This window comes from Erythrolamprus reginae, chromosome 6, assembly GCF_031021105.1.
Source record: "Erythrolamprus reginae isolate rEryReg1 chromosome 6, rEryReg1.hap1, whole genome shotgun sequence".
NCBI classification, from domain to species: Eukaryota; Metazoa; Chordata; class Lepidosauria; order Squamata; family Dipsadidae; genus Erythrolamprus; species Erythrolamprus reginae.
The window spans coordinates 53,269,432-53,285,456 of NC_091955.1; the positions used below are offsets into that span (position 1 = coordinate 53,269,432).

The 16,025-nt window shown below is 34.7% G+C and overlaps 1 long non-coding RNA gene across 1 annotated transcript in view; it reads left to right on the forward strand.

Moving 5' to 3' along the window:
- Nucleotides 1-16,025, forward strand: part of LOC139168985 (uncharacterized) — a 211,788-nt gene that overhangs the window by 163,613 nt on the left and 32,150 nt on the right. Inside the window, exon 4 of the long non-coding RNA XR_011559410.1 lies at nucleotides 12,060-12,083. This is a non-coding gene — a long non-coding RNA (uncharacterized lncRNA). The remainder of the gene's footprint in view (nucleotides 1-12,059; nucleotides 12,084-16,025) is intronic.

Below are 16,025 nucleotides of genomic sequence, written 5' to 3' on the forward strand. Positions count from 1 at the left end.
TATTTTTAGAAATGCTAGCCAAACTTTCTTAAGAAGTTTGGAACAATTATTATACTTTTCACATTAAATAATCTCATCAACAATTACAAACACTATGCACTAAAATGGCATCATATATATTTTTTGTATTAATTTGTTTCCATATGACATCTTAATTAATCAATGTGCTGAAAAAACACATGAAGGATCTATGGAGTAGAGTGAGAACAGTTAATTTTAAGCTGGTATGTTAATGAGATTTATCTATATACTGATGTATTTTCAAAGATCTCCAACATATAACCTTATTTCTGCAGATTTGAATATATTCTATGATAACCAATCTTAAGGTCATGATTTTCTGCTTGTTTTGAGACACAAACTTTTTTAAAAAATTACAATGAACTCTAATATATATAATATTAGTATAATATATAATATAATATATAAAATATTATATCTTTGAAGAATGTTCAGAGACTGCAAATAGTTCAAAATGCAGCCACATGAGCTATCATGGATCATACAAGATCTGCCCACATCTCACCATCACCCTACAAGCTGCATTGATTGCCAATTGGTCTCTGGAAGTGATTCAAAGTGTTGGTTATGACCTATGGCTTAGAACCAGATTGCCTACGTGACCATCTTTTGCCTTATGCATCCCAGTGACCGGTCAGGTCCCACAGAGTCAGCCTTTTATAGGTCTCATCAGCCAGGCAGTGTCATCTGGCAGGGCCTAGGGGAAGAGCCTTCTTTGTGGTCCACCCTCCTGGCTTTCGCAAGGCCCTGAAGACCCATCTTTACCAGCAGGCATGGGGGGACGTCAATGTTAAGAACTAACTCCGGCTGATGTCATGAATGGCTAAATACAATTGGATGAATGTGGATGATTGTTTTTTAGGAAAATGGGGTTTCTGTATACATTTGAGTGTAGTTTTACTGGTTACCAAAGTAAAGTGTGATCTTTAGTTACAAAAATGTTGCTCTATACACACATAATTCCTTCTTCTTCTTTTTTTTGAAAAATACTTTATTTATTTACAAGCATAATTAAAAACAGGGAAGGGGATTGTGGGAAGGGGGGGACAGAACGAAAAGTTGGGGGTAGGATAGGGTGGGGGGGAGGGAGAATTCAAGAACAAAACATTTATAATAGAATTGCAATACAAGTGAGTTATAATACACAAGTGTCTTAGAAGAAATGTAATAATATTTATATATGGAAATAACTCAAATGTAGTATTTCTTAGTATACATATATTGGCATTAAAGTTCTAACTGTGAGGAAGAGGAGAAAAGAAAAAAAAAGAAAAAGAGGAAAGAAAAAAAAATAAAAAAAAAGGAAGGGAGAGAGGTAGAAGAATCTGCATTTAATGCAGACGTTTTTATGGACGACTTTTGTTTAATTGTAGAGTGGGGAGTATATAGGTGATATAATGGGTGTGTATAAAGATTAATTATTCTGAAAGTAGTCAGTATGTTTATAATGTGTGTTAAGTTAGTTAGAAAACAGATAAAAAGAGATTTGATATTTTTTCTTGTTGCAAATTTGATTAGTTTTTGGTGCTTCTTTTCTAATTTATTTTAATATTAATTTAAGTGTTGAAGGTAGTTTTGGGTGTGGTAACGTATGAATTTTACAATAAAAGTTTTTTGTATTTTTTCTGAGAAACCCATTTATGCCAACTTTCCCATGCTTCGTAATATTCTGAGTCTTTTTTGTTTTGTGCTTCCATTGCTATTTTAGACATTTCAGCACATTCGTTAATTTTCGTAATTATTGTAAAGAAAGAGGGTATTTGATCAGATTTCCAGAGAGAGGCATATGATATTCTGGCTGCAGTTATAATTTGTAATATCAGATATTTTTGTGTCTTGGTAAGATTTTGTCTGAATATCCCTAAAAGATAGAGCTCGGGTTTGAGTGGTAATTTGATTGACATGACTTGGTCGATTAGGGATTGTATTGTTGTCCAGTACTTTTGTGCAATTGGGCATGTCCACCATGTGTGATAATAAGTTCCAGATTTGGTCTTGCACTTCCAGCAGGTCGGTGAGAAGTTGGGAAACATTTTGGATATTCTTGCTGGGGGCAGATGCCAACGATAAAACATTTTAATTTGGTTCTCCTTGTAAGACATTGCCGTTGTCATTTTATAATTTGATGTCCATGTTTTCTCCCACTCAGTTAGGTTAATCGTATATCCAAAATTCTGAGCCCAAGCTATCATACAACATTTCACTTGCTCTTCGGGATTTTCTTGGATTAGTAAGTAGTTGTACAATTTTGAGATCATTTTTGTAGAAGGGCCGAAAAGAATCGTGTCTATTACGTTATTATTTTGAAATCCAAATTGCTTTTTGTGTTGCTCATATTTTAATTTAATTTGTAAATATGTTAACCAGTCTATATTAATTCCTTGATTGTTCAGTTGTTGTTTGGAGATAAGAGCATCTGATTCGTCGAGTAGTTGTTGGTACCTCAGAATTTTAGAGTGCGAGAAAAGATTGGGAAAGGTTAGTATTTCATTGGGGGATATCCATTTTGGTATTGAGGTGTAATAATTTTTTTTAATAGTAAACCATATTGTTATTAGTGTTTTGCGTAAGTAATGATTTTTAAAGTATTTTGGTATTTTGTGGTAGTCTGCTGTCAAGAAAGTGTGCCACCCAGCAAGAAGATCGAATCCTTCCAGAGTTAAGAGTCTTGTGTTTTGAAGCGTAATCCAATTTTTAATCATGGTTAAAATGGTAGCTTGATAATACATATAAAAATCTGGAAGTCCAAGTCCACCCCTGGATCTAAGGTCTTGAAGGTTTTTCAATTTTATTCTGGCCTTCTTCTTGGTCCAAATAAACTTCTTTACTTGTTTGTGAAGAGTGTTGAAAAAAGTTTTATTCAAATTTATTGGAGCAACTTGAAATAAATAAAGAAACCTTGGAAGAATGTTTGTTTTTATGGCAGCTATTTTCCCCATAATAGATAGGTTTAATTTTGACCATCTGTTAAGATCTTGTTGTATTTCTTTAGTTAATCGTTCGTAGTTGTCTTTTTTAATCGTAGCATAATTCGAAGTCATCCAAATTCCTAAGTATTTAATTTTTTTTGTGGTCTTTATTTTAATTAATTCTTCCAAGGTAAGTATTTCTTTTGGTATCATATTTTTTGTCAAAATTTGAGTTTTATTTTTATTGATTTGCAGGCCAGATATTTCACCAAATTTGTAAATTTCGTCAAGTAAAATGGGTGCTGTTCGAATTGGATCTTGCAGGATGAATACAATGTCATCCGCAAAGGCCTGCAATTTGTAATGTTCTTTTTTAATCATAATACCGTGAATTAGTGAGTTGTTTCTTATAGTTTTGAGAAAGGTCTCGATGGCCAGAATAAAAATAAGTGGGGACAGAGGGCATCCTTGACGTACACCTTTGGTGATAGTAATTGTATTGGTGATATCATTGTTAAAGAGAATTTTGACCGATTGGGTAGAATAAATAGCTTTGATTAGATTGAAAAATTTGGAGCCGAAATTCATGAATTTGATTTGATTTATAAGATAGTGCCATTGGAGACTGTCAAAAGCTTTTTTGAGATCCATAAATACTAATGCAGCTGATTTGTCATAGTTTTTGTCATAGTACTCCAAGGCATTTAGTATAGTTCTTGTATTCGAGGAAATGTTTCTTCCCGGAAGGAATCCGTTTTGGTCAGGGTGGATAATTTTATTTAATATATTTTTTAGTCTGTCCGCAATTATTGATACAAATATTTTATAGTCAGTATTAAGTAATGCAATCGGTCTGTAATTCTCCAAATGGTGTCTAATTTTCAGTGTCCTTAGGGATAAGGGTTATATAGGATTCAAACCAGGACGCGGGCAGTTTTGCATATGAGAGCGCATTGTTATAGATGTCTAAGAGTATGGGTGCCATTATATCAATATGATATTTATAAAATTCAGATGGGATTCCGTCTGGTCCTGGGGTTTTATTGTTTTTTTGTTTGTTTATTGCAACCTCAATATCCGTAATAGAAATAGGTTTGTTTAGAAGAGTTCTTTGGTCATCTGTTATCATAGTTGTTTGTTCATTTGTTTGTAAATATTTTGATATTAAATCGGCATCCAAATTTGAGACTTGATAGAGTTGTTGATAAAAGTTTTGGATAATTTGTTTTTTATCAGAATTGGTCGTTTTCAGTTGTCCAGAAGGGTCAACTAAAGTATCTATGTTTCTATCGGATTTTTGATGGGCTAGTTTGAGAGAGAGCCAGCGTCCTGGTTTATTAGCCACTTCAAAATATGTTTGTTTCGCATTTTTAACCTTTTGAGCAATGTGTTGTTGTGTTATTAAATTTATTTGATGTTTGATCGTATTTATTTCTAGTAGAATTATGTTATTTTTAGGATCATTGCAAAGTAGCTTTTCTGCTTTTTGAAGAGAGATGTTTAGTTTTTGAAGTTGCGCATATTTTTCTTTGTTTTTATTTGCTGTATATGAGATGTAAATACCCCGTATGTATGCTTTAGTGGCGTCCCACGCTATTTCGTTGGGTATCTCGCCATTGAAGTTAATTTGGATGAAAGGGGGATATCATTCTGTATTTTATGTTGGAATTGTTTTTGGTTTATCACTGTTGAGTACATCGACCATCTATGCGGAATATTGTAAGTATTGTCTCTTATTGTGAGTAGAAGGGGATTGTGGTCTGCCCAAGTTGCGTTGAGTATTTGAACATCAATTATTTGATTTATGATTTCTATATTAGACCAAGCCATGTCAATACGTGAGCATGTTCGATGGGGGGGAGAAAAAAAGGTATATTGTGTAGATTTAGGGTGAAAGTATCTCCAAATGTCTTTTAAGGCATATTCATAAATTATTTGTTGAAAGGTAGAGGGAATGATGTTACGAGTACGACACTTGGAGTTACCTTTATAATCCTTGTTTACATCAACTATTGCATTAAAGTCTCCAATTATCACAAAATTGTTTAGGTCTAATTCTAATATTTTTTTGTGTAAATTTTTAAAATAGGGAGATTGTCTAACAGACGGTGCATATATTGATATTATATTTATTGTTCTTTTATTTTGTAAGGTTATTTGCACAATTAGTAATTGACCATTTTCATCGGTATATATTAATGTTGGAGAATAAATTTTTTTAACATATAGAACTATGCCTCTCTTTTTTTCGGGGGCGGAAGCACAAAAGAATTCAAACTCAGATTTGATTTTAAGGTTGGGAATAACTAAAAGAGTGGTATCTTCATTTTTAATGTGGGTTTCTTGTAGTGAAATTACATCATAGTTGTTTTCAAATAGTTTATGGAATATTTTTTGTCTCTTTTTATATGAGTTCAGACCATTTATGTTTGTTGAGAATAGTGTAATTTGGGGTTGTTTATTGTTGTGGTGTTGGTTCCTTAAATTTCTCCTTTCTTGCCTCAGCTCTTGCCCGGGTAACTGGTCCATGTTTGCTTGACTCATCATTCTGAATTTGTAATTCTTGATCATTGTTTGTCTGATTGTCATCAAAGATAGGTTCTTCATTTCGGGGTGTGTCTCTAGTGTCGAATTCCATAAGGGCAGACTGATCCATCTTCAAGATGTGGGCGTAGAAGTCTCTTGCATCTTCTGGAGTGGAAATTTTATATTTTTTGTCCAGAAGTGTGACCGTCATTCCCTCTGGTATCATCCACCTAAACTGTATAGATTCTTTATTTAATTTGGTGGCTAGCGTTTGATAGGGTTTGCGTTTCTCCCTTACTCGCTTTGGAATTTGGCGTAGTATTACTATATCTCGACCTTGATGGGAAGCTGGATTATCCTTGGAGGCATTGTAAATTTCGTCTCTGAATTTTCTTTTGAGGAAACGTACATGGACCTCTCGTGGGAGTCTGTTTCGTCTAGCATATGAAGTTGTAAGCCGGTATACCTCATCCATTTGTGCTAAAATTTCGTCCGTTGATTTATCAATGATTTTAGCTATTATTGTCGCCACCGTGTGAGGAAGGTCTTGTTGATCGGTTTCTATAATATTTTGGAAACGCAAAAAAAAGGCTGATTTCTCGAGCTCCAAGTTCATAAGGGACTCTTCCAGGGATTTGTTGGTATATTCTGCCTTTGCTTCTGAAAACTGGAATTTGGTATCCATCCTGTTGGTTAATTCTTCAATATTATTTATTTTTTCTGTATTCTTGGTAATTGTTTCACAAACAACATCCATTTGGTCTTCCAATTTGGTCGTTCGCTCCTCAAGATGACCCGCATGTTCTTGAATCTTCTTGATGTCCTGTTTCATTTCTCCCATCGTTCCCTTAATAGACTCAAAATTAATATCTAATGTGTCTTGCATTTTGTTCATCTTCTCCAGTAAGGCGTTTAGTGATATATTGGGAATTTCCTGTGTTTGTTGTTGGAGAGATGTTTTGTCTGACAAGTCAGTTGAACGTTGCTGAGTTGGATTTGGTGTTGCAGGCTGGTTGGGGTTTTTCTTCCAAGATTTCATAAGGGTTGGTTGATTTGAGGCAGACATTTTTATATTAAGGAGAGGTCGTTAGAACAATATATAAATAGTATGTATGATGTAGTAAAAGGATTTATGTAGTTTAAAGAAATGTATGTAATGTATATGTAGTATGTATGTAATGTGTAATATGTATGTGGTGTTGTCGGAAGTAATGAGGTTAAAGTGATTAAAGTGGTATAGAAAGTTGCAGTATATGTAGTAAAGGTTTTTTTTTGTTAAGATAGAATTAGTAAAGAGTTGTTAAGAGAATATCAGAATTTGTTACACTTGAGAAGTAGCAAGAGAAAGACAATTTATATTTAGGGTTCGAATTATCAATAAAATAGCATTTGAATCAATATGTTTCCAGTAATGATATCTCAATATATGGAAAAGAAAAGGAAGGGGAGAGAAAGTGAGGGAAAGTAATAATTCAGTAGTACAATTATTCGATATTCAATATAAGGGGAAAGTCAGTCAATCAATCGGGGGGTTACTCTATTAAGGGTTTAAATCAGTTGAATCAGTTAAGTTGATTAAATCCGATAAATCTTAAAACATTGAATTACTATAAGTTACTATAAGTTATAGAATCAAAAAGAAATCCAGTTACTATCTGCTATTTAAAGTTAATTAAGGATAAGTAATAATAAAGTCTAAAGTCTAAAGTTTAATGTTAATATAAAGTAAAACTATCAACTCAAAGTAATCTATCAGTATGTTCTACCTAAATATAGTACAATCTATCTTAATATAATATAATATAATTTAATCTATATAAATAGTTCAATAGCTGGAGTAAATATTACAGTATTTTATGAATTACAGAATTGGGTAAGGGGTTTTTGTCAATATATATAGTCCAAAAATATCAAAATAAAATTTAAATAACTTAGAAGAAGTTCAATCCAAATCGATCCAAATCCAAGGGTTTGTGATTCAACAATATGGTGTTATTAAATTGATCAAGTTCGGTACAGTTCGGTTCTGTTATCAAAGAGTAAGGTCAATGATTTGTTGAGATTTTTGTTTGTAGTTAATGAAATAAGTTTTAGTGACGCAGTTCCAGGGGAAAAAAAAAAAAAAAAAAAAAGAGAGACAGTAGAGGATTAACAAGTTGTCCAAAGTTCCGGGTCAATAAATGTCCAATATTCAAGTGTCCTAGTATCAAAATGTCCAAATTGTTCAATTTCAATTTCCAAGTATCCAAAAGTATCCAAAAGTAATCCAATATGTGCAAAATTGTCCAAAAGAAAAAGGGTAGTATTAGTAAAAATTAAAAAAAGGCAAAAATATCTATGTATGAAATTCAAAAGTAAACAAACTTTATTTATTTATTATTAAACGAGAAAAATAAAAATTAAGGCAAAAAAGGGTATGGAAAGGAAAGGAAGGGTAAATGGTAGGTAGAAAAAATAGGGTCGGAGTTTTCCGGTTGCTGTTTTAACTCTTATCTGCTTTACTCTTTTTTTTCCCAACTAATCAGGGTGTTATTTCAAAGACAAATAGCAAAAATGTTGTTGCGGGGGGTTTAAACTTTCTCCTACCTTCAAAACACGTTACTTAAACCTTCTCTCCTTGCGAAATTTAAAGTGTAGATGATAGTTCTAAGGCAAGTCAAAATCTCAAATAGACGTGGCGAAAATTCATTCTAAAAACCTTCAAGTAAAATCCGCCGAGTCATCGTCGCCATCTTTGCCAGGGGGCTCGTAATACTCACAGATCGAAGTCGCCGCCTCTCACTCTTCAGACTCAGAAAAAGAGTCGGGATGTCCCTTTCGCAAGGAGTAATCCAACACGTATGCCACAAATCCAAAAACCGTCCTCAGTCCTTCTGCAGCAAGCAATAACACCCCCAAAGGTATTTGTCGTTACCGCGGCTTCCAAAATAAAGCAGAGCGCAGCGCTTCCGGATCAGCAAAAAAAAGCTGATCTCTTTGGTTGATGATTTGGAGGATCTCCCGTCCCCCGGGGGGGGTCCGACGAACACCCCCGGGTGCACGCAAACTTCCCCTCAAAGACCTTGGGCTCTACGGGTCCGTGGTCGCCCGATAGGGCAATCAATCAACGCAAAAGGCCAGATGTAACCCGGAGAACCGGGAAACATACAGCGACAGCACCGCACCACAACCGGAAGACCCATAATTCCTTCTTTTATTGTCCAAATATATTGAATATTTATATGTTACCCTTGGTAACCAAAGAATGCTACAGTCAAATGTATCACAGAAGCCCAGTTATAGTGTAATACAGGAGGGACAGTATAGCCATTCATTCTCAAATACCTTCTGGAACAACTTTGTCTTTAATAATTTCCAGAAGACTAATATCAATCTAATCTACAGAAAGAGGCTGTTACATAATATGGAGACTGCAGCCCCCTGCCAACCCAAAAAATGTTTACAAACTCATTCCAACTTTACCCCATCTACCTGGAGAACCATTGAAAACTTTTGATGTCAATTCCATACTGAATGACTTGGACAAGCTAATTCTGTATAGGAAATGTGGTCCTGTAAGTGCCAAGCCCAACAAATCTTTATAGATGTTTTAAATAAATAAAATAAATGGAACTTTGAATTGCACAAATAATAAATGACCAGGAAGTGAACTGACATCAACAAAAGATTATGTCTACGTTCCTCTGTACTCAGAAAACATCTCGCCCATTCTTAAGTAAAAATAAGATGTAGCATATATTCATCTATGTGTTCCAGCCAGATATTATGCAAGGGACATCTATGGTTGTTATGGAGGTTTAAGGATTTTGGAGCCACCTAAATCTGCCTAAACATAAAGGATAAAATCCTCAACACAGGAAGCCTTGAGAATTCTGTCTCAAACTTAGTGACAAAGTCCAAATCTCATAAATTGATCCTTAGTAGGTACCTACTACATAAGCTTTTTTGTTTCTATTGTCCAATTTAAGATACACACTTTCATAGTCTTTCACAACTTTCCTCCCTATCCCAGGAGTCAAACTACTGAAGAATTTAAGAACTTGCAAGAATTACTAGAATGCTACTTTACTGCAGCTTGATTGTGCTTCCTTCTGCTCTCTCTTATACTAAAAATATTAAGTCCTCGACTTACAACCCCACCAGAAATGCAAAGTCCTCAACTTACGACCAGTCAGGATGGCTGATGCTGAAGCCTGATTGGCTAAGCACAAGAGGCCTTTCAAGTGGGAAGTTAAAGCATTGTGATTGGTTGGCTGTCTGACAGCTATGCTATAAAAGGAGCTTTCAGATGTCTGTTCACTGTTCTATTTAAGCTGAGCTAGAGCGGTACTGAAAATGCCAGAATAAAAGTTCCCTGTTTAAAAAGTCAAGCCTCTGCTAAGTTCTGTCAATGCAAAGACTCATCTATCTAACAAAGAAGATATATATTTATGCTTAGAACACAACTTGGAACTAGAATATAAATTTCAACAGCACCCTCTACAAAACATATTTGACATATTCCTTCTTTTAAACAAATCAACATACATCTAAAAATATTGTCTATATATTCTCTGTAATTTTAATAGAGAAAGGTAGGGTGATGAATGGAGAAAAGAATGAAAACAATAATGATTCATTAAAATGGAAGCACTAGAGTAGTCCAACATCATTAATAGTAGGAAATAACTGCATGTCAGCTATGGGTGATATATTACATCAAGAATCACCTTGTTATAAATAAGAACTGTTAATGAATTGCAAACTAAATAATTAAATGTTATAAATACTTCAGAAAGTTGTTCATGGCTATACTTTATAACATCATTAGAATCTTTTATTGCTTTTGATTCTATACATTCATCATTCTAATCCCATTTAAAAGTGATTTTTCTGCTTCTTCATTATGCTAAGGCTGATATAGATAACTGAAGTTAAACTATTTGGCATTCAGAATTATGTGTTACTAAGGAGACCTTCATGTAAATCACCGAAACACTGAAAGGAGAGATTTATCCCACTTCACTCCCCTGCTCCATATTGGAACCCATCTCTATGATATGGTTAGTTTAAGCTAAACACATCCAGTGAAGGGCACCCCATCCTCTTTCTTTGGAAGTGGGTCCAACATTCAATTACATTTATAATTAGGAAATTCTTTCTAATGTTTACGTCAAATCTCCATTTACTATATCTGATGGCTATTGTGTCCTACTCTCTGGAGGATAAAGAGCAGGTTTTGACTTTCTTCATTGTGATATCCCTTGAGGTTTATGCTTTCATATTTCCTTTCCTTCAGCTTCTTTTAATATAAATATACACAGTTGTCAAAGTCATCCCATATAAGATTTAGCTTGCAGTTTCATGATCATCTTTATCTTTTCAGCAGTAATTCCAACTTCTCCGAATATTTTATTTTTAATGTAGTGGAAGAAAGGTGATATAGAAAGCCCAAAGTCTGGGCCCTTCTGGAAAGAGAGTATGGCTGTGAATGGTTTCCTGCACTTCCACATAAGTTTGTTTACTTGCTTGAAACTGACATGGTGCTTCTGCAAAGGGCATCAATCTATATATTTCTTCTGCCTCCCTGGTAGAGATGCAAGATGGGAAAATTGTTGCTGTGCTTCTGTATATGTATACATTTGTATGCGTACATGCAGTGCACAATTTTGCAGAGAGGAAAGGAAAAAGAAAGATCCAAGTAAGAGGGAGAAAATATTATGAAACACCAAACAGTAGCTTGATCATTAGGGTACCATGAAAAAGAAAGGACAGGGCAAGAACAGCCATTTAACAGCAAAGTAATTAATTGAGAAGCAACAGACAGAAATAGGTGAAGACTGCATCATCAGAAGAAGAAATCGCCATAAAACAATCTGCAAGGGGAGAAATAGACTGAAAGCTGATAGGAGAGGATACTCTAGAAGAAAAGAAAAAGTGAACACTAAATACAGATAATCCTCAATTTAAAACTATTCATTTAGTGACTGAAGTTATAATAGAAATGAAAAAAGTGACATTTGACCATTTTTCACACTTAAAACCATTTCAGCATCCCCATGGTCACATTCAGATGCTTGGTAACTGACACATATTTATAATGATTGTAGAGTCTTGGGGTCATAAGATCAGCTCCTGCCACTTTCTGACAAGCAAAGTCAATGGGGAAACCAAATTAACTTAACAACCGTGTTGCTAACTTAATAACTGCAATGATTCAATTGTGGCAAAAAAAGTTGTACAATGGGGCAAAATTCACTTAACAAATATTTCACTTAGCAATAGAAATGTTGGGCTTAATCGTGCTCATAAATCAAGTATTATATTATTTAAATATACAGTCAACAATTTTAGATCCAAAACTGGATAGATTATTTAACATAAACTGAACTGATGTAGAATATAAAGGAATCATTACTTCCAATATTTAGAAACTATACTTCCATTGAGTCATCCTAAAAATCACGTTTACTATATCACAGTTACTTGTTGCTTGCTTAAGAAATGCATTTAAATCATAAGTGCTTTTTCATTATCTAAAGTAAACAGTATGGCAGAGCCAATTCTATACCCAAAATTTTAATAAACATAAATCATCTCATTCTTGTTTTTTTTTAAATCCAGATTGAGTGCGATGATTTATATCAGGTAAGACTTTCTGCAACTGTTTAACCAATAAAGTAGTTAAATAAATATCTTATTACCAACATTAATTCGTGGAATATGTCTATGTATACACAGTTTAGAGTTTTTACATTTTAATATAACTCTTATAAAATCTCATAGAATAACTCAGGCAGTTCATCTGATTTAAATGATTTAAATATAAATACACCCCTGTTAAGTATGCTAACATGAAAGATAGAAAGGATTATAGTCTGTATCTGTATTATCTTTCACACAATATCCAGTAGCTTGACAGATTGATTGAGATTATGTATTGTGCATATTGTGTTCATATTATTTAGGGCCTAATGTTAGACTTTATGGGTCAATGAAAGGGAAGAAATAACCTAAATACCCACATTTTATCTGCCTGGGACTGTCTTTGCACTGTGTAGCATGATGTTGTAGTTAGATTTACTTCTCAGAATGGATTAGTTTTCCAAATATGGCAAGCTTATTTTGCCAATCTTTTACAAACAGGAGACAGCCAAAGGAAACAGATCTCAACTCACTAAACACTGTAACGTTAAAAGCAATGAAATTTGCTGTAATCCTGGAACTTTTTCAGCTAAAATTACACCATGCAAGGAATGATGAACTAATTTGAAATGCAGCTGTAACTTTTGGAGACTTTCAGTATCTACTGTAAAGTCTGTACAAACACATCTCAACCAGCACATAGCAAATAAACAATTCTTTATCAGTTTCCAGAAAAAGATAAATTTTGGTGCCAATTTTATATCTAGCCTGGAGCTTTTTTCATCTGCAGTGTTTTTCTCTAGTTGAGTAATATTCAGATTGATAGCGATCAAAGATAGGAAAGGGGCTGCTAGCCGGAATGCCTAATTTATTTATTTGTTTGTTTGTTTGTTTATTCAATTTTTATGTCACCCTTCTCCTTAGACTCAGGGCGGCTTACAACATGTTAGCAATAGCACTTTTTAACAGAGCCAGCATATTGCCCCCACAATCCGGGTCCTCATTTTGCCCACCTCGGAAGGATGGAAGGCTGAGTCAACCTTGAGCCCGTGATGAGATTTGAACCGCTGACCTTCAGATCTACAGTCAGCTTCAGTGGCCTGTAGTACAGCACTCTACCTGCTGCACCACCCCGGCTCATATTGGGCTTGCTTCTGCGGTTCTGGAGGTATCATGAGTTTGAGCGGAATTATGCTTCTGTACCTGTGCAGGTAGCAAAACTGCCCATGGAGACACAGGTGTGTCTGTGTTCCAGTGAGGTTTTTTTACTTCCACACATGCGTAATGTGCAAACATTCAAATTTAATAACCATAGTATACAGTAGTAAGGAAAAGAAACTAAATGGGCCCTATTGTTTAGTCATGATCTAAGTTTTATTGTAAGATAAATGTTTAGTATTATTGTATATCTTAGGTTGTGCATTGTATGTGTGTGTGTGTGTATGTATGTGTGAGTGTGTTTAGCTCTGTAACATCAGTAGATATACTGTATAATCAGTCAATTCTCTTTATCATGATAATTATTAATATTAAGATAGCTGCTGTTAAAATTCTACAAAAGAATTACTGAGCCTGTCATTTGCATGTCTACAAGTATCTGATTTGGCACAGCAACCAAATAAGACCGACACAGACTTCAACAAACCGAACTGCTGAAAAAACAATTGCAACTAGCCTACTTTCCATTGTGGACCAATATAAGGCATGAACAGAAAGGGGGCAGTGAAAATATCTACAGATCTTTCACACCCTGCACACGAACTGTTTCATCTTCTTCCCTCAAAACAATGCTAAAGGCCATTGCATTCCATACGACCAAACAGAAAGATAGTTTCCCCCCCATGCTATCACAACTAATCCCCACAACACTATCTGTAATTAAAAAAAAGCTGTATTATTATTCTCTCATCTGTCCTATTGTCTACCCTGTTTTCCCCCAAATAAGATATCCCAGATAATAAGCCAATTGGGATTTTGAGTGCATGGCAATAAAGCCAAATGCTTATTTCAGGGTTCAAAAAAATATATGACATAATATATACATTTATATATATGTATATTTTAAAATTCAGCAAAAACATGTGAGATATATGAGATGAAATTATATATATAATTTCAGGGAAACACAGTATTTCCTTAGACTCTTATGACTATAACTTTGTTGTGTCTCTTTATTTATGTTGATTATGTTTTGTGTTAATTGCTTAGAATCCTATGACTATCACTGAGTGTTGTATCTATGATTTATAGTGAGTGCATTTTATGGCTATAATTATCACTTGTTGCTTATATATGCAATGAAAACTTATGCACCGGAGACAAATTCCTTGTGTGTGTGTGTCCAACCACACTTGGCCAATAAAGAATTCTAATAAATAATTTTTATCATTAATAATTAAAGTCAATTGAACTTGTATGCTGCCTGACTCCCAATGACAATGACTGGCCCATAACAACCATTTTTTTAAAAAATCACAATAAACTCATTTAAAAAGCCGTCAAATGCAGCTCACCAAATGGAATGAAGTGAGAGGTCTCAGTCTCCGTCCCTAAAGGCATGGGTGAAGAACCAGGTCTTCATGGCTCTTCTGAACAGTAGCAGAGGGGACAATGCCATTATATCCAGAGGGCAAGTGCTGCTACTAGGAAGGCATGCTTTCTCAGTCCCAGAATAACCTTGTTTTTTTCAAAGAAATCCAGAATGTGCCAACCTTGTAAAATTGAATTGCCCAGTCAATGATTCTAATGGGAACATGCAGAAAGGATCAAATCATTAAAAAATAAGGTTATGGGATGTTGGTAGAGCAGCAAGTTAGGATATGTAGTAGAGATGAATTAGCTAAAAAATGTAATCAGCTGTGGTAGGTGCTGCTGCAAAACAGCTGTTCTTCTCTTTAAGTTATGCTGTACCAAGAAATTAGTTGTGTTAGAATTAGTCTCCAAATGACTATTGCAGCTTTGCCATGCAACACCTATTAGGATTTTTATGGGCACTAGCATACAGAACACTACCAAATATTAATTGATTGCACATCTTAATGATGGGAAGGATGCAGACAGATTATGTCTGCATGCACAACAAGTTCCAGTTCTTTGGAAACATCTGTTCAAAATGTTTCTCTGCTTTCTGGGAGCAATGTAAACTCACTGTCGATCTCAAAGAAACAATTTTAGAATGATCTTATTTAGAGTAAAATAATAACTTTTGGGGGGGAAAAGGCTTTTCCTATCTGTTTCATTTAATTTTGGCATTGCAGCTGTGAATTTAAAGTTCACTCAACTTGCAATCAGTGTTCGGAATTCCTATACCAGGGATGGGTTCTAACTTAACTTGCTACCAGTTTGCTTCCTTCCATGCCACGTGGGCACACGCACATATGCAGTGCTGAAAAATCCAGGAAAAAAGCTAAAAACATGATGCACCGCATGCACAGTGCCAGAAACTCAGCTTCCATGCATGCTTAGAAGAAGAAAAAATCAAAACAATAAAAAGAAATTTTAAGAAAGATGGCAGCTTCCACGGTCCAGCAATAACTGAACCAGATCTGTGATGTCATCATGACATCAGTAGCAAGTCGCTACTGGTTCAGGCAAACCAGTCTGAATCAAGAAGAACCCACCTCGTCCTATACTTATATATTAGTGTGTGGGGATCTGTAGTTGTTAAAAGGAAGCAAAAAACTTGGCTAACTCCATGTCTATTTACTAGCACAATCCTACAAATATTTACATAAATTAAACCTGACTGGAATTGGGGGAGCCAGCTGGATGAGCCGATAATATGCCAGAGTTCACCTCCTTTGGATCCTCTAGATTCCCTACCCCACTGGGGTTAACTTTTACTTTTATTCACACAAGAATACTCTAGGTTTCATCCATATTTTTAGTAAAATTAAAATATATTTTAAATCATGAGTGTCCAACCTTTTGGATTGCTTGGGCCAT